Source organism: Lynx canadensis, chromosome B4 (assembly GCF_007474595.2).
Source record: "Lynx canadensis isolate LIC74 chromosome B4, mLynCan4.pri.v2, whole genome shotgun sequence".
Taxonomy (NCBI): domain Eukaryota; kingdom Metazoa; phylum Chordata; class Mammalia; order Carnivora; family Felidae; genus Lynx; species Lynx canadensis.
The window spans coordinates 45,156,471-45,165,073 of NC_044309.1; the positions used below are offsets into that span (position 1 = coordinate 45,156,471).

Here is an 8,603-nt window from a genome sequence, read left to right on the forward strand (position 1 = left end):
TGAACGAATGATGTCGTAAACAGTTTCATTTCCTTTGAGAATGGGGTTGATGGGTCATACGGAAGTTTTACGTTTAATTTTATAAATAACCACAAAACCATTTTTCCCAAGCGGCTCTACCATTTTGTATTCACACCGGAAGTTCGTAAGGGCTCCAGTCCTTCCTCCTCCCCAACAGTGCTATTATCTCTCTTCTTTTTTAAAAGAATTTTTTAATGTTTTTATTTATTTTTGAGACAGGGAGAGACAGAGCATGAGCAGGGAAGGGGCAGAGAGAGAGGGAGACACAGAATCGGAAGCAGGCTCCAGGCTCTGAGCTGTCAGCACAGAGCCCGACGCTGGGCTCGAACTCACGAACTGTGAGATCGTGACCTGAGCTGAAGTCGGACGCTCAACCGACTGAGCCACCCAGGCGCCCTGCTATTGTGTCTCTTCTTAATCCTTGTCACACTGCTCAGTATGTCATGGTATCTCATTGTGGCTCAAACTTCCATTTCCTCAGTGACTAAAAATGTGGAGTGTCTTTTCATGGACTTAGTCATCACCTTTAACTCAGGGTCTGTTCAGACCTTTTCCCCATGTTTAAACTGGATTGTTTGTCTTATTATTAAGTGGTAGGTCTTATTCCTATCTTCTGGACAGCAGCCTTTTTCATGTTTAAGACCTGTGTTTTGCAAATATTCTCTCCCCATCGGTGACTTATCTTTTCAGCTTCTTAACGTGGTGTTCAAAGGACAGAAGTTTTTATTTTGCTGAAATCCAGTTTAGCTCTTTTTTTTTTCTTTTGTAGTTTCTGTGTTTTGTATCTTATTTAAAACTTGAGGGACTTAAATTTTTTGTGTTTGCTGCTAAATCAAATGAAGCTACAGTAACTGATACAGCATAAAACTGACAATAAATGTAGGCATCCAGATCAATGAAACAGAATAGAGTCTATTTGATCTTTGCTATCTCACCTAAAACATTAATAATTGCTTAGCTTCATTAAGCAGAAATGTTCACATTTCTCTGATTCTCTTAAAAGGTTACCCATTTATTTGTTTGAATTGTGATCAAAATAAGTCCCAAACTTTGTGACGAATTGATGTATTTCCTAGGTCTCTTTTTATTGTTGACCCCCCCCCCATCTATTTTTTCTGGCTTTTATTTTTTTTTTTTTAGTGTTTATTTACTTACTTTGAGAGAGGCAGAGAGAGAGAGAGGCAGAGAAAGAGGGAGAGAGAAGCCCAAGAAGGCTCTGTGCTACAGCCCAGAGCTTGACACAGGGCTCGAACTCACAAACTGTAAGATCCTGACCTGAGCTGAAATCAAGAGTTGGATGCTTAACCGACTGGGCCACCTAGGTGCTCCACATTACTATTGAAATTTGTACCTTTTGACCGATTTTGTCCATTTTGCCCATTCTCCTTCCCCACCGACCTTCACCCAGGCAACCACCAATCTGTTTCTATGAGTTGGGGTTCTTTTTTTTTAAGATTCCACATGTAAATGAGCTCATACAGTACTTGTCTTTCTTGGACTTTTTCCTCTTAGCATAACGCCTTCAAGATCCATCCATGTTGTCTCTTATGGCGGGATTCCCACCACCGTCTCCATTCTCGATCATGTGGGCCCTTCCAGCTCCTAGTCCCGGAAGGTCTCACCGTTCCACCTCAAACCTTCCCAGTGTGTCTGCACATATTTTCTTCCCCTCCTGTCGTTTCGAGAACAAACTCTCCAACTGCTTCTGACCCTGTCCGTTCTTCAGTCCACTGCACTCTGTTTTTCACAGAATTCCACTCTATTAAAAATACTCTGCAAACAGGTCACTGTTGACTTTCCTAATCATCTGAAAGCAGGTCAGCCAACATAGAACCACGGTAGCCCAGGCAGCACAAAGGAAGGAAACGAAGAAAAATGGGACAGGAGATAAAAGAGGCACTCAGAGGCTGGACGTGCGGTTTTTCAAGTGAAGTCCACAGACCACACTTGCGTCAGAAGCACCTGGCGCCTTCCTAAAAGCACGGGTGCCCGTTCAAGCTGGCTTCATGAGCTTTTTCCATTTATTCATAGTTTTCGTTGTTGCTGGCTTGGTTATTGTTATTGTTTGCTTTGAATATTGCCTTATTCGGGGGCACCACGAGATGTCGTAGTCCCATCTTGTGGTTTCTCTACCTAGCCCGGGATTCGGCCAATACTTTGCGGAGTCCTGGTGTCTTTTACATGAAAGTAGTACTTAGAAGTGAAGATCCGGACGTGAGATGGGCTAGTGGCTGTGGGATTGTTGCAGCTGTCAGGCCATGTCGCTGGACAGAGCCAAGGAGCACACGCATACGCCTAGACACAAAACCAGACACATAATCACATTTACACCTCTACCTATATCTATCTATCTACTTACCTACTGAACCAGGACTTTACTGGTACCTCCAAACTCCATCTACCACCATGGATCACTGGAATGATTTCAGATTTCTCTCTGTATGGTCATTTCCTTCTCAGATTGGTATCCAGTCTCCTTACAACATATTTACCTATTTGATCAGCCCCAGCTTTTATACTTCATCTTCCATATTCGCTGCCGCCCCTTCCTGCTCCAGCCCTGCACCCCCTTCCAGGCCACCCTGCCCTGGAGTGTCTTCCTTAGCTTGACACCCTGCATCAGGATGCACTCTTGCCCCACATGGACAGTCTGCCCCCCACACAGGCTCGGACACACACATACTGGGCCACGGAAGCTGCCCACCTCCTCCTACATGACAGGTGGCTTAGGATTGAGTTGTTCAAGAAGCCACAGGAAAGGAAGATGAAAAGAAGTGAGAGGAGGGGGAAAAGAGAAGGAAGGGGAAGAGAAATAGGAAGTAGATGCAATATCTCCTTTGTAGGGCAGCAAAACAGATGAGGATGGGTTTAGAGGTGCTAGTTAGGAATTTTGTATTCCAAGCCTTGGATGCTGATGATTTTATAGGAGTGGTCAGTGGGGTAGAGAGAAGCAGACCAGCTAGGAAGATATTTAGGAGATAAAATGGACGGAACTTGAGGACAGGTAAAATACAAGGGATGAGGAACAGAAGGAGCGTTGTACTGAGGGTGATTCTTCATACTTGTGTAGTAAATGATGCCATTGCTGGAAAAGGACCAAATTCTACGTAGCCACACATTTTTGTACATCTCTTAAATAGCATTGGCATACCTGCTTTGTATTATAGTTATTTGTAGGTATGGAAGATTTTCTCTTTTTTTTTTTTTCTTTTTAAGATTTTATTTTTTTAAGTAATCTCTATACCCAGCAAAGGACTCAAACCCATCACCCCACGATCAAGAGTCCCACACTCCAACTGAGCCAACCAGGCACTGCTATACACATGTAAGATTTTCAAATCAAGGCTTTTCAGAAGTTGGCAAAAAAGGCCCACAGGTCAAATGAAGCCTGTTTTTATATGGTCCAGCTAAGAATGGGTTTTTTTTTTTTTTTACATTTTTTTTAATGTTTATTTATTTACTTTGAGAGAGAGAGAGAGAGAGAGCAGGGGAGGTGCAGAGAGAAGAAAGAAAGAATCCCAAGCAGCGCTGAGCCTGATGTGGGGCTCGAACCCACAAACCATGAGTTCGTGAGATCATGACCTGAGCCGAAACCAAGAGTCAGTTGCTTAACCCGCTGAGCCACCCAGGCGCCCCGGTTTTTAACATTTTTAATGGTTGTTAGACAAATAACATAAAGAAAGATGAATAGGCAACAGAGGTGGTATGGGGCGGGCAAATTTTCAAATATTTCCTCTCTGGCCCTTCATTGGAAAAATGTATAGACCTCTGCTTCATGTAGTGTCTCTTGCTTGATTAGGTAATGAATACATATTTATAAAATTGAATTTTATACTTGAAAAAAAGTTCTCCAAAGAATTTAAAATTGTAAAGTAGAAACAATACATAAGGAGGCTTAAGATAAGTTTCTTACATAGAAAAATGCATGTTTTGAAACTTCAGAAAAAATGGAGAATCTTCTGCTGACTTGGTCAGTCAACAAAGATTCATGAGGAAGGAGAATTTGTAAGTTGAACTTGGGAAGTTCAACTTGGCGGGTCTAACTGAAAGAATTGAAGCAGTCTTAAGTATTTATGATGAAATGAACATATTTTTAATCTTTCAAAATTTTACACTGTGGATAATAAATCATATTTTCCTAACCATCAAGCTTTATGCACATAATATCTCAGTTTCAGCCTTTACTCCCCTTATCATAACTAGGAACAAAAAAACTCTTTAAACTGATTGTTACTAGTTGACCAGTAAATGGCTCAACAATTGAGCAAATGTGAAGCCACAGTCCATCATCTTGCTTACAATTGCATTTGTATAGAACCCAGTAATTTCTCCATGTGAAAGCAATTGTTTTACCTCTTCTACAGACCCCACCCCCACCTCCACCCCTACCACCAAGGTTTACGTTGTGCCATGTTCTATAACCTTTACCTAGGATTAAGGTTTGGGTATTTTTGCAGTGGATGGTCTTTGGTAACTATTTGGTCTCATTTTCTTAAGAGGCCAGGTCACAGGAATTGCCACGTGTCTGAATACGCAAGTTGGTAACTTGAGCTTAGCCAAGGATGTGACATTTTTAATAGGACAAGAGCCAAGTTGTTCTATTTCCATACAGGTGGTTACAAGCAAAACATATTAGTCACGGTAAAGGAAGTAAAACTGCAAGAAAAAAAGGTAGAGATGCTGCCTTGTTCCCTTCCTCCAAGGAATTGAACTTTAAACACTCAGGTTAATGGAGACTTTCTTTCTGAAGCATTTCCTTACCCCTCCTCCGTCTGTTTTTGAAGCTAGAATTAACTATGTCTTTTCTACACCCATGCCTAGTATTTTCTGTACCACTTTATACAGTTTAAGTGTCTATAAGTGCTTGTATAACAATTCAGAGCAGTTGTCCACATGTCTGCTTTGCCCGCTGGACTGCAGACTTCTCGGGGAAAGGACCTTGTCTATCTTTCTCGTTCCCTCACCTAATCAAGTGCCCACCACAGAACAGGCACTCCACAAATGTGTGTAGATGAGTAAATGCATGAATGGCTTAGAGTTACTGGGTGATGACACTGCCTATAGAGGGAGTGGCCAGGACCTAATACCCATTTTCCCCCTCCCAAGATGATGGAGTCCTCAATTTTTGCTTGGTTACATGGCCGTCTGGAAAGGAAGCTTCAATTCCCAGCCTCCCTTGCAGCTAGGTGTGGCCATTTGGCTGATGTCTGCCCAATGGGATGCAAGCATAAGCACAGGGTGGCAGTTTCCAGGCCCCTTCTTCACCTTTCATTCACGTTATCGGGCCTGGATCAAAAGGTCAAGAGCTACATTCCAGGGATGGAGGGTCATGGGGGCCAAAGGAGCCTGGGATCCTAAGGACTTCACGGTTTGTGGCTGCCACCTCGGCCGTGAGCTGCAAACCCTGGACTGTTGCCTGAGGAAGAAATAAACTTCTAGTTCTGAAAACCATTACCACTTTAGGCTTTGTGTATCACTCTCAGCCAAACCTATTGCTAGGCAATACAGGACTCAAAGTGTTGACAGCCTAGAGAGCCTAATTACCCACAAATCACAGGGCTTGTGGAAACTGTCTTTAAAAACAAACAAAGCAAAGATCTAAGGATTTCACCCCTTCTCCCCACCCACATCCAGGTTGCAGGATTTGCTATGGAAAGCTAGGTCTGCAAAGTCAGTTATGCAGAAACTTAACTGGAAGAACAGTAGGAGAGAAATTAGGGGAGGGAGGGAGAGGGGGAGGATGGGAAAGAGACAGGACAAAACAGAGAGAGATTAATGAAATGAAAGGAAAAATTAATGGTAACTAATATCAGGCCTCTCTCAGCTTCCTCTCCTTTCCCCACAAGGCAGGAGTAGAATGCACAGAAAGGGAAGATGAGACTTCTACCTTGACTGAGGAAAATTACAAAACATTACAGCAGAAGGGGCAACAAAGAATATAGAGGCCAATCTTGTAATTTCACAGATGAAGTGGGGTCAAGGGGAAAGAAATTACCTTATTCAGCTCACACAGCTGTGAGGATCAAAGCCAATAGCGGGTCCTAAGACAGTACAGTTGACCCTTGAACAACGTGGGGGTTAGGAGCACCAACCCCATGTGCAGTCCAAAATCTGTGAATAACTTCTGACTCCCTAATAGCCTGTTGTTGACCAGAAGCCTTACTGATAAACAGCCGATTAACACATAGCAAAACCCTGGATTGCTAGTAACGTGTTCTACAAGTGTTCCACAAGATGAGCAAGCATTTTAAATAAATTTTAACTTGATAAACGAGCGATGTCTTGCAATACGAGTAGTATGTGATGCCGAGTGTCACGTGATCACCACTGAACCAATGGTTCTTGAAATTCGCTTTGATATACGAGTGCTTTGGATTACAAGCATGTTTTTCTGAACAAATTATGCTCGCAAACCAAGGTTTTGCTGTATTTTGTATGTTACAGGTATTAAATACTAAATTCTTACAATGAAGTAAGCTACAGAAAAAAAAGTCATTAAGAAAATCATAAGGAAAATACATTTACAGGACTGTACTGTATTTATTGAAAAAAAATCGCATGTAAGTAGACCTGTGTAGTTCAAACATATGTGTTCCAGGGTCTACTGTATTTACTCTTCTATATAGGGTTCTCTCTGTTAATCTCAGATTGTTAAAGATGGAAAGATGCTTAGTCCAAAGTCCTCATTTTAAAAGTAAGGAAAGATGTTTTGAGAGAAGTCAACTAAATTGCCATGGTCACGCAGTTGGCTTCTTTTTTTGTTTGTTTGTTTATTATTTTTGAGAGAGACAGCAAGGGAAGAGGCAGAGAGAGAAGGAGACACAGAATCGGAAGCAGGCTGTGAGTGCTCAGGACAGAGCCGGAACACGGGGCTCGACCTCACAGACCAGGAGATCATGACCTGAGCTGAAGTCAGCCCCTCAACCAACTGAGCCACCCAGGCGCCCTAATTGGCTCCTTACTACCAAATCAGCTTATCTTCCTTAGTCTTTGCATTCACAAACAACAACGATGTGCTGGAAAAGCTTATATTAATCCAAAGTAAATGTGCATATTCAAAGGGGGCATGGAGATAAGCAATACAGTGTAAATGCAAATGTAAAAACACCCTCCCCCCACGACACAACGTATGTTGGTCCACGACCAGTTAACAGTTTTTAACATCTGACACTTTTCTTCCTGTCCTAACTGACCACCAGAGTTATTTTGCAAAACTATGTTTCCAAGTTCCCAAGGCGGATACATGGTTTAAATATGTTTTAAACTTGCAATTGTTCTATCTTTGAACTCCTTGAGAAGTAACACTACTCATCTTCACCTTTAAACTGCTCTGTGGAGTTTGTTACGAGCTGTTTACACATACCAGCCCTCTTTTTCTGCACAGAACATCTCTCAGCAGGTCACCGGGCTCTTAGAACTGAACCCTTCAAATTCCTATAAATTCCCTTCTGTTGATAATACTGGCTTTCACCCTTCGCGGAAACAGGGCAGAAGGAATGAGAGCAAAGAGGAAATGAATTTGGATGGGAAGGAGCCCTCGTCACCTTGTGAATAAAATGCGCGTGAAAGCTTCAGTAACATGTGAGGGCACAAAGGGAGAGACAGGGATTCTCCGGGAGAGAGGAGAGCAGCCCCACACGGGGAGCTGGGTCGGGTGGTGTGGATCTGCACCCCTGCGCGTGAAGTGCTGCAATGCTGAGGGCGAGGGCGTACTTACAACCAGGGTCTGCCCTGCACCAGGAAGAAGCCTTGGGGTATTTTCACTAGTGGCTCTCCTCTGTCCAAGCAGCACCGGCTGATGTCCTTGAAAACGTTCTCATGTGCCCACTTCATTCTTAACCAGGCCAAACGCATTAGTCATGCAACTCACGGACAAATAGGAATGTCTGTAGCTCTGGACACAGTCACGAACTCATTGTACTTTGCACAGGAAGCTCGGCTCTGCGTGCTCAAATGTCATCCTCTAGGGGCGCCTGGGTGGCGCAGTCGGTTAAGCGTCCGACATCAGCCAGGTCACGATCTCGCGGTCCGTGAGTTCGAGCCCCGCGTCAGGCTCTGGGCTGATGGCTCGGAGCCTGGAGCCTGTTTCCGATTCTGTGTCTCCCTCTCTCTCTGCCCCTCCCCCGTTCATGCTCTGTCTCTCTCTGTCCCAAAAATAAATAAACGTTAAAAAAAAATTTAAAAAAAAAAAAAAAAAATGTCATCCTCTAAAGGTCAGCTCTAAGTCCACAGAAGCAGTCTAGGAACACTGACAGCCGAGCTGAGCACGCGGCACTTCAAACAAGAAAGCTCTACAGTGGTTTTCGTCTCCCGGAACAGCGGCAGGTACAGGCTGGCAAGCCCGCCTTTGCCCCTGGGCAGACTGCCCTTTGGAAAGGAAAGCGGTCTCTCCAGACTTTCCTGTTGGAAACAGTGCCTGAGACTGAAAAGAGGAAAGGAGGTCCAGGGAACTCTTCCTGCTGCAACAGAACTAGTCCAGCCCGGGCCCTGAGATCCTTGACCTGCTGTGTGCATCAAGGGAAACTCAACTCCGCAGCATGCCTCTCCGCTCCCAAAATAGTCCCCTTGGCCTGGCGCATCCT

At 43.8% G+C, this 8,603-nt stretch overlaps 1 long non-coding RNA gene across 1 annotated transcript; it reads right to left on the reverse strand.

Moving 5' to 3' along the window:
- Positions 1 to 1,322: 1,322 nt before the first annotated feature.
- Positions 1,323 to 7,935, reverse strand: LOC115518572. Its single transcript, XR_003970313.2, has 2 exons — positions 7,739 to 7,935; positions 1,323 to 2,316 (listed from the first exon to the last, which is right to left on the reverse strand). It is a non-coding gene; the product is annotated as an uncharacterized LOC115518572 (long non-coding RNA).
- Positions 7,936 to 8,603: the final 668 nt, after the last annotated feature.